The sequence below is a fragment of the Acinonyx jubatus genome, chromosome F2, assembly GCF_027475565.1.
Source record: "Acinonyx jubatus isolate Ajub_Pintada_27869175 chromosome F2, VMU_Ajub_asm_v1.0, whole genome shotgun sequence".
In the NCBI taxonomy this organism is placed as follows: domain Eukaryota; kingdom Metazoa; phylum Chordata; class Mammalia; order Carnivora; family Felidae; genus Acinonyx; species Acinonyx jubatus.
In genome coordinates this window covers 34,658,400-34,675,731 of record NC_069394.1, presented here as the reverse complement: position 1 = coordinate 34,675,731, position 17,332 = coordinate 34,658,400, and the positions used below count along the sequence as shown (strand labels likewise).

General features: G+C 46.2%; 1 long non-coding RNA gene across 2 annotated transcripts in view; it reads right to left on the bottom strand.

The window, feature by feature from the left end:
• Positions 1-16,273, bottom strand: part of LOC113600630 (uncharacterized) — a 40,686-nt gene extending 24,413 nt beyond the window's left edge. Inside the window, exons 1-2 of one of the 2 annotated variants that reach the window (XR_008292593.1) lie at positions 16,134-16,273; positions 11,269-11,378 (exon numbers count right to left, since the gene is read on the bottom strand). This is a non-coding gene — a long non-coding RNA (uncharacterized LOC113600630). The remainder of the gene's footprint in view (positions 1-11,268; positions 11,379-16,133) is intronic. The other variant, XR_008292594.1, reaches the window with a different exon arrangement.
• Between the last annotated feature and the right edge of the window lie 1,059 nt (positions 16,274-17,332).

Sequence of the window (17,332 nt, the reverse complement as noted above, 5' to 3'; positions counted from 1 at the left end):
TTTTTTACCTAGAGCTATAAATTACATGTTAATTGCAGTTATGTAATGCTAAAGAAGAGATACTGCTTTTTGAACTATTTATGCCATCTGTATAAAAGTTAAATAGTCTGAGGAGCACCTGGCTGGCTCAGAAGAGCATGTGACTTTTAATCTCAGGGTCGTGAGTTCGAGTCCCATGTGGGGTGTAGAGATTACTAAAAAAAAAAAAAAAGAAGTGAACAGTTTAAGTTCAAAGATAAAGTAACTAGAAAGACTATCTGGTTCTTAGAACAGGGAAGCCAGCTCCTGGATTTAAGTTTGTAGCCATAGGAAAACTGAAATACAAGAAAGCTGTTTCCCTAATAATCTGTTTACAGAAAAAAACATACATCTTAAGCTTCATCACATAAAGTTTAAATATCTGCAGATTCATAAAAAAATATTTTAAACAAGGGAAAAGCTAAAATAAAATTCAGGTTTGAGAGATTAAAAATAAAAGCAAGCAAGAAAAATAGACCCCTAAATGTTTCTGTTTTTCGGTTCTACATGTATTTGTGTTGAGGACATTATATCGATACTAGCTTATGGGGATTATACTTTCATTTCACAAACATAAAAATGTATTTTAGTATATTAATATGATCCAACTCTCAAATTTTTGCTTATTATGAAATGAACAGTAAAAATAATTATAAAAAGGCAACCTATACACCTTGAGACAGCTTTCAGTGTGGCACGTATTTTCCAACTTGCCCTGCATCATTTGTTCTTTTTTAATCGCTTGAGGAAACTGCTTAAAAACAGGATTAATGATGGGCAAACAAGATTGCTGTGGAAGTGATTTCAAGGCTACAAAGCAATTTTTGAGCCCCCAGGGGACTAAACCACTGAGACTCTTCAAAACAAAGACTTGTGTTTCAGGGGAGAGCCCCCCAGTGAAGACGGGCTATGAGGCTGTAACGAACCTTCCATGCAAATCTCTCACTGATTTCCAGGAAGCAAGACAATCACCCACTTTCCTGACATATTAATCACTATATCCTAGGAACTGTGCAGGGCACTTTGCAAACATCATTCCTCCACCCCCGCCCCATGCACAGCCCCGTGAGATAACTGTCATCATGATCCCCATTTTACAGAAAGGAAAGCTGATGTCCAGAGAGGTCTACTCTCTCTCCCAAAAGTCACATGGCAAGGGGGTGGCTGGGATTCAGTTGGGGTCTGTGTGATGCCCTTTTAACTTCCCACCTCTCACACTGTCATATTAGGCATGTTTTAACACTGAGACAAAAAAAACCCAGTAGGAATCAATATAGGAAGGAGGGTGGAGTCCCCCCAGATTGGATTTCTAAACTAAAATGCAAGAAAGATTCAGTGCTTTGACAGAAGAATATCTAGGTTCTCAGAGGACTCTCCATGGACATGGGGCTTAAGGAGATGAGGACCGTTGAGGCAATAGTGAGTGGAATATTTGAGCTGGCAAACTCCCTTCTCCCTTCGCTCAGCCTCCCCGTGGAGAGGAAGGGCTGCCCTGACCGCTCCCCAGTCCTACAAGTTCCAGGTTGCAGCCTGGCCTCATAATACAGCTTGTCTGCGGGAGGCCTAGGGTAACACACCCACCCGCAGGCTGTGCTGGGGCCACTCGTGCGGGCCAAAGTCCAGGCAGCTCCACCCTGAGGGGAGAGAAGAAGCCCCGTTTCCACCCAAGTGTCCTGAGTCATTCGATCTAATTCCACTCGTGGTGAAACTCACGCTTCACTTCGCCGCTGTGGCTCCTGCTGTCTATTTGACAAAGCCCAGGAGGGGAACAGGATGGGGCAGGGCAGTCAGAGATGGGGTGGGGGCTCCCACCACCCTTGGATTTCAGGTTAAATCTCTTTACCCTCCCTTGACCCTCAAGACCAGAAGGAGTTGGGCTGGTGGGGACCTCTTAGATCGCTTTGGACCTAAAATCCTATGAAATTTATCCAAAGGGGGAAAAAAAAAAGACTAGAAAAAGGAATGAGGGCAGGTCTCCTACCAAAAAAAAAAAAAAGGTTTCCAAGGATTGTCACAGATAAATCTTTGGATAATTTGAACTTATAATTATCTTAGGCTTCCAGCTTTATTTATTTCAGTAACCCAAGGAAGAACCACTCGTGGATCCTTTTCATGAACTGTAGCACTGTTTAAGCCTCCACCCCCCAAATTCCCCTCCCTGATTATACTCTCCTACCCTCCTAAATCTAGCCTTCCACCTCACCCAACAGTGAGGTCTTCCATGCCTGCTGTTCCAGCCCTTTAGGAACATGGGTCACTCGTGTCCCTGGGATCGATCTCCCCTCTGTCCTATACCTGCCATCCTTCCCACACAGTCACTATGGTCTAAGGGGGGAAGTTACGGGGGCCTATGACTCGGGCCTGGTCAACAGATACTTGCTGCTTACACTGACCGAGGCACTCTTCTAAGTACTTTTTTAAAATATATTTTTTAAGTCTATTTTTTTGTTTTGAGGGGGGGAGGGGCAGAGAGAGCGGGAAAGAGAGAATCCCGAGCAGGCTCCACACTGTCAAGGCAGAGCCCGATGTGGGGCTCGATCTCATGACCTCAGCCAAAATCAAGAGTTGGTTGCTTAACAGACTGGGCCACCCAGGCAACCCCCTCCTAACTACTTTCTAAATGTTAACTTATTTAGGCTACATGACAACCCTATTGGATGAGTACCATTCGCATTTTGGAAAGGAGAACACTAAGAGAACTTAAATCACTTGCCCAAGGCACACAGCTAATAAGCTGTATTTTCCTCTCACTAGTATGATTGGTTCAGCATTGTACCTGGGAGCAAATAAGAGCCTATATGATGCAATTTCTGGGGCTTCTCCATAAGAGACTTTTGTTCTCACTTGTGCTTGAAGTAGGGTAGATGTGAGGAGCAGTGCAGCCAGCCCCCTGCCCCCACATTCTTTATGAAGGAAGCCATTATAGGACTGAGGGAAAGAAAGAGAGAAACTAAGTCTCAGCAACAAACTGGGAGCCCCTGATCAAACTGTGCCTGAAGGCAGGCCTACTTCTGACTTTTTCAGTTTGGTGAGCTAGTGAATTACTTTTCTGTTTAAAAAAGACTGGTTTGACTTATCTTTGACTTGCAGTAAAAAAAAAAAAAAAATTCCTAGTTATGGGGCACCTGGGTGGCTCCTTCGTTCGAGCATCTGACTTTGATTCAGGTCATGATCTCATGGTTTGTGAGTTTGAGCCCCCAAAGCAGGCTCTCTCTCTCTTTCTCTCTCAATACAAAGAAAACATTAAATTAAAAAAATTTCTAGCTAGTACAGCTTAGTGCATCAACTGCATAATTCTGCCTATATAACTTCTCACTATTACAAAGTCAACTGACGAGAAAAATAAGCATGCTTTGATGAATATAAACACTTAAATGCTTAAAAGTTTTGTGTTGGCATCATATTATACCACCAAAATCATGATTCATGCAGATAAGCACCAGTATGCACACATGTATCGCCTCGATTGTTTTTAAGGCCAATGCAATGTTTAAAAGGCCAATGCAGAACTAAAAATGTCCAAATCAGTGACACCTTTACAAAAAGTCTGCCGTCTGCACAGGGATGGCCTAAATGTGACTCTTCCCTCCATTCTGGTGTAAGCCCCTAGCCTCACTTCAGCCCCTGTCAATCTGCTGTGCTGCAGAGCGTCTCTTGATGACCTTTGTTTTTGTAGACTTTTCTGCTGCATCTAACCCTATTTGCCCTCTGCTTTTTTATTCTCTTCCTTTGGATACCTGTTAACAGTTTACTTTGTCTTCTCTCTTTTTTTTTTTTTAAAGCAATTTCTTAAAAATGTTTATTCATTTTTGAGAGAGAGAGACAGAGTGCGAACAGGGGAAGGGCAGAGAGAGAGAGAGGGAGACACGGAATCCAAAGCAGGCTCCAGGCTCCAAGCTGTCAGCATGGAGCCTGATGCGGGGCTCGAACTCACGAACCACATGACCTGAGCCCAAGTCAGATGCTTAACCGGCTGAGCCACCCAGGGGCCCCTCTCTTCTCTTTTTTATCTCCACTCTCCCCCACTTGTACATCACAAGGGTTGGCATCTCTCAACATTTTCTTCTCCACAGAATGAAACTTAGTGGATCTTAGGATACAGGCTTAGCTGCTGTGGCAAAAAAGACACTCTCGCCCTCCGGCTTCCCCACAGAGTAACCCACGACACCAGCTCCCACGAGAGACAAGTGTGTTTCCCTTTCACTTGCTAGCCGTCTGTGTTCCACAGACCATCCGGGAGCCGGATTATTTCTGTCTCTTCTCCCACCATTCCTACGAGGGGTATCATTGTTTTGGTGATCAGAGCTGCCTACCCCCCAGCCCCAGTGTTCCAGCCTGTTGACAGTGGGGAAAGAGAATGACCGAAAGGAAACAGTTGCCTTTTTAAAAGGCATGACCTAGGCGTCGCACACATCGCCACTTCCACTCACATCCACTTGGTCACGTGGCCACAGCAAGGTGGGGTGGGGGGGGGGGCGGTCAACCTGGGAAAGAAACATCATCTCAAGCCGGGTGGCCATGTGCCCGGCTCCAACTAGGGACAGTGGATCCCGGCAACAATGAGCAGTCTCTGCCAGCATCCCTGGCTTCTTTCTCTGTCTTCTCTCCCTGGGCACCTCACCCTGTCTCCTTGCAGTGGCTCTGTCCTTCACACGGTGACCCGCAAGGTACCAGCCCGACTGCATCCCGGGCTGCCCCACACCCAGATCCACCTGCACGCTCCCCCCACGACCTCCCTCTGCCTTCCCTGTCCTCTAGAGGAGCCACCACACTCCTGGTCACTCAGGCCCCAAATGTGGTATCATCAACTCCCGTCCCCAAGCCCTGGTGCCTCGTGCTCCCACATGACTGAGTGATCCCCAGATAAGGGCTCCTGTCCGTTCCTGTCCATTTCCTTCTTCCCACCACCCGAGCTGCCGTACAAGCCTCCTGCCCAGCCTCTCCGCATTCAGGCTCTCCCCTTCCAGCCTGGCCTTACTCACAGCCATCCAAGAAGCGTTTATAAAGTGTAACTCAGACCACGATACTCCCTGTTCAAGCCCCTCTTTGACTCCACCTGCCTATGGCTGAAAGTCAGAGCTCCTGGGGAGGCAGTTAACAGTATACCCTCTGGAGATTCTCCCCAGACTCCCAGAGTTATAAACCATAGGTACAAAACCTCTCACCAGCGGGCCCAGAGCCCTCCTATTTCTGGCTCAGGCTATTTCCTCTGTGGCTCTTCCCGCCTGCCCCATACCCCGTGTGCCCAGCAAATCCTACCCAGCCTCCAAGGTCCAGCAGTCAACCTCCTCCCATGTCCCTGCCCCGAGTTCCAGCTCCCACCCCACCCCTACCCCCCACCCCAAACACCCAGGCTTCTCTGCTTTTGTGGCCCTTTGCTTATAAACTCTTGTTTGGTCCTAGACCCAGCCTGCCTAGATGCGTCCAGATGCCTTCTCCTTGAGGGGCAGCCCTGAGCTTTGTCCCTTGGCACACTGTCTCCCCTACGTGCAGGGTCGCAGGCGTCTGCTCCTTCCTCTTGCTGCGAATCTAACTCTATGACCACTTTCTTGCTAAAGTGCAAAACTTCCTGAAGGGAAAGGGGACCCGCGGAGGGAGCTAGGTCGCTGCTGAAGCTCAGGGCTCCGTGGTTTTGCACTTGAGCTGGCCCCCGTGCTGGCGGCTGTCCCTGTCAGCGTGACCTAAGAATCAGCTGCTGGGCCCTCTCCTGCCAGCTCCTGCCAGCACAGTGGTCTGCCTTCCAGAGCTGTTCAGCCTGTGGGCTAAATGCTTTCTGTAACCTGATCCAGAGTTAAAAATAACTCAAAGGTCTGACCCACTAAGAGCCTCCTTGGATCTTCCAGGTGGGGTAAGCTTTTCCTGGCAGCGCAGGTGCATGCTTTAAAACGACCACCCCCCTCCCCCCACTTCACCTCACTTTCACCTACACTGCCGGGGGCCTTGCCTCTCTTGGCCCAGGTTTGGTGAAGGCCTCTGGCTTTCTCCCTCCCTGTGGGGCTGGCCGAGCGCAGTGCGTCCCACCCGCCCCTGGGCTTCCTGGGCCTTGGGTGGAATTGCTGAGGTCACAGCCAGATGTGCTTCTGCTAACAGACGCTGGGCAGACACCCGTCCCCGTGAGTTCTCTTGGCTGAGCGCCCCTTCTCACCACCACCCCCCCCCCCCCCCAGCCCCGGCCAGCCTGCCAGAGGCCTGCAGCCAGCAGCCACCACAGGGTGAGCTGAGGACAACCACTCTGCCCTCCCGTCAACCAAGAGTGACACTATCATCTCTGTTCCCTTGGCCTTCTTTCCACCCAGAATCAAGGCCAGATGGAAAGTTCCAAATGGTATTTCTTCAGGAGGTGGCCTTTGGTGGGTAGCAGCAGTGTGGAAAATGGGCTTCTCTTCCTGCCCAGGGCAACAGTCTCATCTTCAGCTAAAGGGAAGCTTCAAGCCTCTGCCATTTGGAACTTGTCCCCAGGCAGCCAATGGAACCTGCAGCTGGGACTGAGACCAGGACAGCCAAGGGGAGGCCTGGCAGCGATCCGGACCCAGGTTCTAGGTGTTCCTAAAGCCCAACGATACCTCTGCCCTTCCTGGGGTCATGGAGCTCAGACATTCCACTTTTAGCCATTTGAATTGGATTTTTGCCAACTGCAACAAAAAAGGACCTGATAAATATATCTCCTAATTGGTCTTCCTGTCTCCAGGCTTGCCAGCATCCAATCCAGATGGATCTTCCTAAGCTGCTGATCTAGACACCATCTTCCTGCCTAGAACTCTTCAGTGACCCCCAGCCATTGAGGAGAATGCCCAAATTCTTCAGCATGGCCTTCCTTAGACTCTGGCATCTGAGCCAACCTTTCCAACCTCAACTCCTGCCGTTTCCATTTCTTCAGTTTACATAAGACCACTCCTTGGTGCCAGAACCGTGGGCCACGTGCTCACAGCTCCAGGGCTTGCTTAGACTTTTCCTTCTGCATGAGTGCCATTTCTCACCAAATGGACCCCCACCTGTCTTTTGGGTTCCATCTCCCACGATGATGATGGTGACGACTTTCTCAACAATACTCATACCAAAAACAGTCATGTCCTTAGTTTCAATTTCAAAACACTTGATTAATCCATCATTCAACAAATATTTGTCGAGCACTCCTGTGTGCCAGGCACTGTTCCCAGAGCTGCTGAACTCAAACGACACAGCCTTTGCCCTCATAGAACTTAGGGTCTAGGTGGATGGGAGGTGGGTAGGAAGTATAGACAAATTAGAGTGCTCTTGGCTCCAAGAAACAGACTAATTCATTCAAAGTGGCATAAGCAGGGGCGCCTGGGTGGCTCAGTCGGTTGGGCGTCCGACTTCGGCTCAGGTCATGATCTCACAGTCTGTGAGTTCGAGCCCCGCATCGGGCTCTGTGCTGATGGCTCAGAGCCTCGAGTCTGCTTCCGATTCTGTGTCTCCCTCTCTCTCTGCCCCTTCCCTTCTCATGCTCTATCTCTGTCTCGAAAATAAATAAAAACATTAAGAAAAAAAAATTAAAAACAAAAAACCAAAAAAACAAAGTGGCATAAGCAGTGAGTGCTATATTATGTAGCATAAGAAGTCAGGAGGTAGGCAAATTGAGAGTTGGTGGATTCAGTGGGTCAGTGATGTCTGGGACTGGGGATATGAGGTAGAATAAGGGACCTACCTTACAGGACTGCTGTGGGATTAAATGAGTTTACACATTTAAAGCAATAGAACAGTCCCAGGCACATAGTAAGTGTTCAGTGAGCATTAGTTATTTATGAGCTCAAAGACGTATCAGCAGCGCATCGGTGAGTGCACGGGTAAGCAAATTGTGGTCTGTTGAGCCATAAAAGGGGATGACGTGCTAATACATACTACGATCACGATAAATGTCAAAAGTATAATGCGAAGTGAAAAAAAGTCAGGCACAGAAGGTCACGCAGTGTATGATTTCTATTTACATGAAATATTTGGAGTAAGTAAATCCATAGAGACAGAATGCAGATTGGTGGTTGCCCAGGGCTCGGGAGAGGGGAGAGTGGGGAGTGACTGCTTAATGGGTAAGAGATTTCCTTTTGGGGTGATGAAAAGTTTTGGACCTAGCTACAGGGGGTGGTTGTACAACGCTGGGGGTGCCCTAAATGCCACTGGATAGTCACTTTAAAATGGTTAATTTTATGCCGTGTGAATCTCACCTCAGTAAAGTAAACATATCCACGAGGCTGTTCACGGAGACACGGTTTGAAAAAGCAAAACACTGGATACAATCTAATATCCATCAATGTCAAATAAATTAGGGTCCACCCACACCATGGCATATCATTTAGCCATTTAAAAGAATGAGTATACTAACTTGGAAAGATCCCTAAGACATACAGTTACATGGAAAAAAAAAGTCATAGAACATTCTAGTGCGATTCTATTTTTTTTAAAGTTCATTTATTTATTTTGAGAAAGAGAGAGAAACAGAACACATGAGCAGGGGAGGGGCAGAGAGAGAGAAGAGAGACAGAATCCCCAGCAGGCTCTGCACTACCAGTGCTAAGCCTGACCCCAGGGCTTGAACTCGCAAACCGTGAGATCGTGACCTGAGCCAAATCCAAGGGCTCAGGTGTTAATCCAGACACTTAACCGACTAAGACACCCAGGAGCCCCAGTGTGACTCTATTTATTAATTATAAAATGATATGTAATGGGGCGCCTGAGTGGCTCAATCAGTTAAGTCTCCGACTTTGGCTCAGGTCATGATCTCACAGTTTGTGAGTTCGAGCCCCATGCCAGGCTCTGTGCTGACAGCTGGGAGCTGCTTCAGATTCTGTGTCTCCTTCTCTCTCTGCCGGTCCCCTGCTCGTGCTCTGTCTCCCTCTCTCAAGAATAAATAAACATTGAAAAAATTTATAAAATGATATGTGTATGTCTATTAGTTTATAAATGCATTCCAAGGGGCCTGGAAACCCAACTAACTGTTGAGAATGGTTACGTCGGCGGTGACCTAAGAGGTGAAAGGGATCTTGTGCTTATTAACTTGTGTACTCAAGCATTATTGCTAACTTTTATGATGAGAATCTTCCCAGGAAATACAAATTAAAGTAAACATGAGAAATCACTTTCAATGCACCAGACGGGCAAAATCAGAAAAAAAAAGGATAAGACCTACTGCTGGTGGGATGTGGGAAGAGGGTGTTCTCATTCAGCGCTGGGGGAAATGGGAAGAGCTATCGCTTCTTTGGGACCTAATCTGCCGGCATCTATTCAAATAAAAATACATATACATGTTGGCCCAGTAATCTCATTATTTTCTTAATAACAGCTCTCCTGAGCTATGGTGTATATGCCATACAAGTCACCCACTTAAAGTATACGATCCTACGGTTTTTAGTACATTCAGAGTTGTGAAACCACCACCACAACCAATTTCAGATTCTTTTCATCACCCCCCAAAAGAACCCCGACCCTGCCTGGCATCCGTTAGCAACCAATCACTCCTCTTTTCCCACCCACCCCTAGGCACCCACCAACAATCTATATCTGTCTCTTTGAATTTGCCTATTCTGAACACTTCATATAAGTGGAATCGTATTTATAACTGGCTCCTCTCACACAGTGTCATGTGTTCAAGGTTCATCCTTGTTGCAGGAGTCTCATTCCTGCAAATCCATTCCACAGCAATAAAAGCACCTGTGCCTCAGGACATATGTACGAGGATGTTTATGGCAGAAATGTTCGCGACAGTAAAAAGAAAGAAAAAAGGAAAACTGGCAGTGTCACGGATGGTCATTAATCGGAACGGGGCCCGGAAGGTGACACCACTAGAAAAGAATGCACGAGCACCAGGCCACTTGAACTGAAGGGAATTCCCTGAGCAAGAAAAAGGACGATAGAGAAGGATGCACAAAATATTCAAATCCAATTTTTGATCTACAAACTCATTTTAAAATACTTTTTGGGATAAGTTTGTTTATTTTGAGAGGGAGAGAGAGAGCGCGCGCTAGTGGGAGAGAGGCAGAGAGAGAAACACAAGCAGACTCTGTGCTGTCCGCACAGAGCCTGACGTAGGGCTCAACCTCACAAATCGTGAGAGCGTGACCTGAGCCGAAATCAAGAGTCAGACGCTTAACCGACTAAGCTAACCAGGTGCCCCAATTTACAAACTTATTTCATTTATTTACATTTTCAAATGTCCGCTTGTTTTTGAAAGAGAGAGAGAGATTGAGGGCCAGAGCATGAGCAGGGGAAAGGCAGAGAGAGAGAGAGGGAGACAGAATCTGGAGCCGGCTCCAGGCCCTGAGCTGTCAGTGCAGAGCCTGACGTGGGGCTCGCGGAAGAACCACGACATGAACCGCGAGATCATGACCTGAGTCAAAGTTGGAGCTGCCCAGGGGCCCCTATACAAATTCACTGTATGAACACTCCTCCCTATTTAGGCCTTATACCTGAATCTGAGAAGACCTGAACTGGATTCAAAGACGGCAGAGGTGAAGCTCTTTAGTATTGCTCAGTCCTACTCACAAGCTCCACCGAGTGTAAAAAGTTGCGAGAACAGCACAAAGAGTGCATCAGAGAGAGGGAGGTTCCAGGGATTGCCTTCTGTTCCTCCTACAGAAGGCCCCAGCCAGAGGAGGCTGCCCTAAACAGAGGCCTCCTGGGCTTTACCATCCACCCCCACAAAGGCCTGGCCAGCATCTGATGATGTCACATGTCACCCAGCAATTCAGGTGCTCTGCGAACCCGGCCGGCCAAGCCCACCATCCACGACTCATCCACACCGAGCGACTCCCCTTTGCGGTGCCCGAGTCTCAGGTCCTATGGCTTCCCAGCATCTGTGTCTGCATTTACATGATCCAGGGCTTTACCATTCAGGTCCACATGGGAGCTTTCCGTGGACAGGCCTGGCTATGGCTTCTTACAGTGTGTGTAGATGGGGAATGGTAAGGACGGACACGTAGTGGGTTGTAATCATGCACTACGGGAGTGCGTAGGTAGGGGGTAGGGGCCATGTGGTGAAGGGAAGACCAGAGAGGGAAGCGGGGGGCCAATAATAAATGGAAAAGCAAAGCAGAGTAGAACCACATACAATTGCATTTATGCATCTGGAGAAACTTTTGCATATGCCAAGGCATATAAAAAGAAATTAAATTTAAAAATTAAAAAGACAAAGAGAATATCCACGCTACTTAGCTGATTAAAAAAAAATCAAAACAAAAAATGCCAGCTGCCTGACTGCACGAAGGACTGAATTCTTCCCTCCCTTCTTCCAGATCTTACCTCAGGGAAGGGTTTTGTGCAGAGGACTGTGAGCTCACAAGCTGCCGTTTGCTTCATGTGTTCCCTTAACACAGCTTCCTGGAACACATTAGCCGCTTTCCTACAAAAGTCTACAATGAATAATTGAAATTAAACATTCCTGGTCAAAATAAATCAACACTGAATGACACATTGCCCTGATTTTTCCTGTTTCTCACATCGTTCCTAATCCACCAAATGTGGTAATTTAAATTAAATTGAATTTCCTTGTCTTCTTGCTGAATTTGCCAGGTTCCACTAAACTGACCATCAGGTGAAAGCAGCAAATGAACTACAGTGAAATCCTGAGCCAGAGACCTGACTGACATGTGTGTGTATGAGGAAGGGTTGTTCTGAGGCTTCTTGATTAGCTGACACAAGGTGACAGATCATAGACTCGAATGAGTGGCTCAAAAACCATCCATGAGTGGATAATATCATTGAGAACCCTGGATTTCCAACATTCTTCTCTTGCACTCTCACGTGTTGACTTTCCATCCTAGATTTGTTACCTCATTATCATGAGTGAATGGTGGCCTCATGGGGTGCCTGGTCGGTTAAGTGTCCAACTTTTGATTTCAGCTCAAGTCATGATGCCGTGGTTTGTGAGATTGAGCCCCACATCGGGCTCTGTGCTGACAGTGTGGAGCCTGCTTGGGATTCTCTCTCTCCCTTTCTCTCTGCCTCTCCCCTGTCATGCTGTCTCTCAAAAAAAAAAAAAAAAAAAAAAAGAAAAGAAAAGAAAAAGAAAAAAAGGTGGCCTCACAAAAGATATGTCCACCTAGAACCTGTGACTGTGACCTCATTTGGACCAAGGGTCTTTGTAGACATAATTAATCTCAAGATGCCTCACAAAAGAGCGATCAACCCAGAACCTGTGACTTTGACCTCATTTGGACCAAGAGTCTTTGTAGATATAATTAATCTCAAGACAAGATTATCCTGAATTAGGATGGACCCTAAATCCTATGACAAGTGTCTTTAGAAGAGAAAGGGAGGAAAAATACCAAGAAGGAGCTGTGAAGACAGAGGCACAGAATGACAAATTCTCACTCAGAGGTTCTGGAAGAGACCAACCTTGCCGGTGTCTTGACTTCAGACTTCTGGCCTCCAAACTGACGAGAAAATAAATTTCTGTTGTTTTAAGTCACTGAGTTTGTGGTCATTTGTTACAGCACTTCTAGAAAACTAATACACTTCTGGTCTAAATATGGCTGCTGCCTCACAAGCATCACATCCTCACACCCTTTTATTCACAGTGGAAAGAAAGAGAGCAGGGACGGGAAGGAATTTTATTTTTCATTAGCAGAATTCTACTCCCCTTATTTCTTATTAAAAAATAAGAAAATTTTGGAAAACGAGTATTTGTCAGAAAGAAGCAACAAGAGTTTGAAAATGTGGGGGATGACAGTGGACAGTGAGGAGGGCCTTTTTAGTGGTCAAAAATGGTTACTGTCATTTAATGAGTGGGGACCAGCTATCCTAAAAGTCTTGTAATGTGTCCTCTATTGAGACATATTAGGGATCAATTATGAGCTATCCCTGCAGGCTGGATCCTGGTTGCCCTGTTAACAAGAAACCAGGTGGGGGGCGGTGGGGGGGGAGGGGACAGGAGAAGTGGCAGACCGGCAGGCAACTAACAATGCCTGTCACACATGGGAATGACTCACTGTGATATAAAGCTATGGCACAGAAACTGACTTGGATGGTAGCAGGTGCTCTTGGTTTTGTTGGTGTGTGGCCAGATTCATTCATTCATTCACCCACTCATTCACTGATTCAATGAGCACAACTCAAATAGACTTAAGCCAAAAAAAAAAAAAAAAAAAGTATTATTAGTACATAAAACCAAAGTCCAGAAGAAATTTGGGGGAATCTGCAGGGGCTCCAGTGCTGTCATTAGGACCTGGTCTCTCTCTACGTGGGTCCTTTGACTGCTTTCTCTGTGTTGATTTCATTTAAATAAGCTCCTCTCATTCAGAGGTGAAATGGCTAAGAGTTATTCCAGGTTCACATTCCAGTCAAAAACATCCCCCCCACCCTGCCCCACCTGCTCCAGGAAAGAGAGATCCTTTTTACAAGTGTTCCATTAAACCTCCCGACACTAAGTGTCATTGGGCCATCTGGACCAAGTGCTCACTCCTGTGCCATCTCTGTGCCTGAGGGTAGATTACACAGCCAGTTGAGGTTGGATTGCAGGTGGCCCATGTTGCAAAGGGGAAGGGACATTGCGAGGGGGCTCATGGATTTAGCCACTCCAAACATATGCACTCAGAGTGGGGAATTGGTTTCCCAGGGAAAATCAGATTAAAAAAAAAAAATTAATGAATTTAGAGCAAGCAAATGTGACAAATGCCTGCTGCACTCCAAGTCTGTGAAATGAATGTCATCGTACATGAGCATAAGATAGATGTGTATGGTCCAGTGCAAATTCATCATTACTCTTGATGGGAGGAGGGCAATTTAGAGTACAGGAAGGGCCTTCTAAAGGGGGAGGGGGTCAGTAGCATCATCTAGACGGATAGTAATAATTGAGTTCCACAAAGGGAAAGCTGAGGATGCTATAGGTAACTATACTGGCAAAATTACGTTAAATTAGGATTTGTAATACTTAATCTATCAGGTGTAATATTGGACATTGATCAGACCATCTGGTTTGATGTTTAGAGAGCATTCCAAACATCAAAAATATCAAAATGAGGTCCAAGATCCCCTTCTATTTAACTACTATGTTTGGTCATACAGACGACACAGCTCATTTGTGGAAAATGATGTGAGGTATGAGTGTTTGGGAAGATTTTCAAGGTGACGCTTTGGTTTCCACTTAGATAAGGAGGTTAACCTATGGCTAAATATGCATTAACCTTACCAGATGAAGAGGAGGAAGAAGAAGGAGAAAAAGAAGTCCGAAAGAAAGAAAGAAAGGAAGAAAGAAAGAAAGAAAGAAAGAAAGAAAGAAAGAAAAAGAAGTCCTGTAAAGTCGCTAGTAGCCACATGGACCCATGGGCAGGTCACCAAGCAACAGCATTAACTAGCACTGCTACTCATGATTTCAGAGTACAAGCCAATTGCTGAAATGATTCGGTCCCATCAATGGAAATGGTCTTCTCTGTATAGTTCTGTATTATGTGACCATCTCACACCAAGATCCCAAACGTTGGCCCTTGAGTACAACCGGAATACGAAAACCTCCCTGCGTTCTGTTAAGCCAGCTCTAGGCACTGGCACAGAAGGCTGTTGTTCACAATGACGTGACTTGGTCTCATTCTGGGGTTGGATCCGCGGCAAAATTCTGTCTTGCCCTCAAAGATGACCCATGTAAGACAGGTTAAGGACTATAGAACACTCCAGCCTGGTCTCCCAGAAGTGGCATGGTGGTGGGAGCACCGTGTCAGATCTGTGTTCTTTGGAGGGCAAGTTGCAGAACTTCAAGTTCTCTGCCTCTGGTTGCCTCCTCAGACATGCAATTCAGTGCCAAGTACGTGCGTTTAGTTACTGCCCGTTTGGACGGTGAAACATCAAGTGCATTTCTGACATTCTTTCTCCTTCTGTGATTCCCTAAAACTTAGGGACGCGTAATCTGCCTGGAAATGCTCAGTCTTCCAGGTGTCAAAACAGCACGTGCGTGGGCTGGGCACCCAGGTGTTTGGAGAGCTGTGATACTGCAAAGCACTTCGCAGAGTTCTGCATTCTCAGACGGTCATGTTTTTCTCCGCTTTTTACTACATACCGATTACTAAAAAGGTATATAGACTGGGCATGAAAATGTCTTAGAAAATATTACAAATGAAAGTCATGCATAAATACATTCTTCTGCTTGAATGTCAAAGTAACAATTACCATAACTAGCATATTCTGTTGGAGACACTGCTAAGCACTTTATATGGAGCATCTCACGTACCCCTCACAATATCTCAGTGAGGTACCTACCTAGTATTCCCATTTTATAGATACAGAGAATGAGGCTAAAGAGGTCAAATAACTTGCCCAAGGTCACACAGTAAGTGACAACACTGGGATTTGAACCCAGGAAGATTGACTTTTCATTACTTTCCTTTCTAATCCTCACCATGTATAAGGTTGTACTTGGCATATTAGTTTTGACAAAGAATATATTCCTTTACAGGGGTGCATGGGTGGCCCAGTCGGTTAAGCATCCAACTCTGGCTCACAGTTTGTGAGTTCAAGCCCTGCGTCGGGCTCTGTGTTGACAGCTCAGGGCCTGGGACCTGCTTCAGATTCTGTGTCTCCCTCTCTCTCTGTGCCTCCCTCACTCGTGCTTTCTCTCTCAAAAACAAATAAACATTAAAAAACTTTTTTTTTAAATAATATATTCCTTTACAGTAAGATCAGGGCGACTTCATACTGCCTATTTCCAATAATCACAGGAAATCCCTAATTTCCACATACTTCAGGTTTCCGGAACTTGGAAGATTGAGAACAGTGCAGGATGGAGGCAAACAGAACTCATCAGCCCAGCCCAGTCAGAGTCTGCCCCTAGTACCCAGGAGCAACTCTGTCACAAGCTCATCTTAGGTTTCTGGCACTAAGGAGCATTCCAGACAGAGCAACAGGGGATGAAAAGGTGACAGGAGCATTAATTATCTCCAGGCTTAGCCAGTTGGGGGCTGTCAGACACCCTTTCCTATCTAGACCAGGGTCAAAAGTTCTCCTACTAATAATAGCTGGGCCAGGCCAGCTTTGCTGCTTCAAAGGTTTATCAAAGCTCACACAACAGTTCTGGGGTGGCCAAAGCGCTCTCGGAGGGGTCAGCAAAGAGTCAAGAAATGGCGCCTGTGTTTCTTTAAAACTTATTCAAGTAGGTGCCCTCCCTGCCCACCACCTACCTAGCTGGGTTCAAAGTTTGGTCCTTCCTGTAACACGGATGTGGGTGGAAGAACTGGGAGGATTGTTCCAGTTCACTGATCTTTCCGGAAGCAGTGGGCGGGCTGAACCACAAGGTGATTGACAGGCCCCAGGAGTCCAAGAAGGCACTGCATCCTGTCTGATACCAGGACCCCCGGACCCTCTGAGACAGGAGTGAGACTCTGTTTTTCCTGTCAGTAACAACGCTGTCTCTTTGATAATTAACAGTTGTTCTAGTAGCTAAAGAAAAAACACTGCTAGCGAAAAAAAATATGCAAAATTTCCTGCAACAATTGAAGCTTTCTGTGAACAGAAGTTGTAGCCGGTGGTCCAAGTCTCCAGGCTAACAGGAAGTACCTGTTCTCACCCCTCTCCTCCAAAATAATCCCTGAGGCTCCCAGGCCTGACATCCAGCTGAAGTGTCTGCATATAAACCTCACACAGTGTTCTGACAAGGGGCTGGCTTGGGCTGGTGACAGGAGAATGGTGCGTCCCAAGCTGTCCACATTACCAGGTTTACTTTTTCTTGAGAGAAGGGAGGTAAAATACACATAACAGAATGTATCATTTTAAGCACTTTTGAGGGTACAATTCAGTGACATTACACACATTCACATTGTTGTGCCTCCATCACCACCATCCATCTCCAGAAGTTTCTCATTTCCTGAACTGAAACTGTTCCCATTAAACAATAGCTCCAATCTCCCTGCTGCCCCCTTCCCCCTCCCCCGAACCTCTAGTCTACTTTCTTTCTTTTTTTTTTTTAATGTTTATTTATTTTCTCTGAGGGGCAAAGAGTGAGGAGAAAGAGAGAATCCCAAGCAGGCTCCATGCTGTCAGCGCAGATCCCGATGTGGGGCTCGATCCTAGGAACCGTGAGATCATGACTTAAGCTGAAATCAAGAGTCTGACACTGAACAGACTGAGCCACCCAGGAGCCCGTTTTACTTTCTGTATCTACGAATTTAACTACTCTAGGTGCCTCATATTAGTGGGATCATGCGGTATTTATTCTTTGTAACTAGCCTATTTCATTTAGCATGATGGATTCAAGGTTTATCCATTTTGTAGCATATGTCAGAATTTCCTCTCTTTTTTTAAGGCTACTATTCCATCGTATGGATATACCGGTTTTCATTTATCTGTTCATCCATTCATGGACATTTGGGTTGTTTCCACC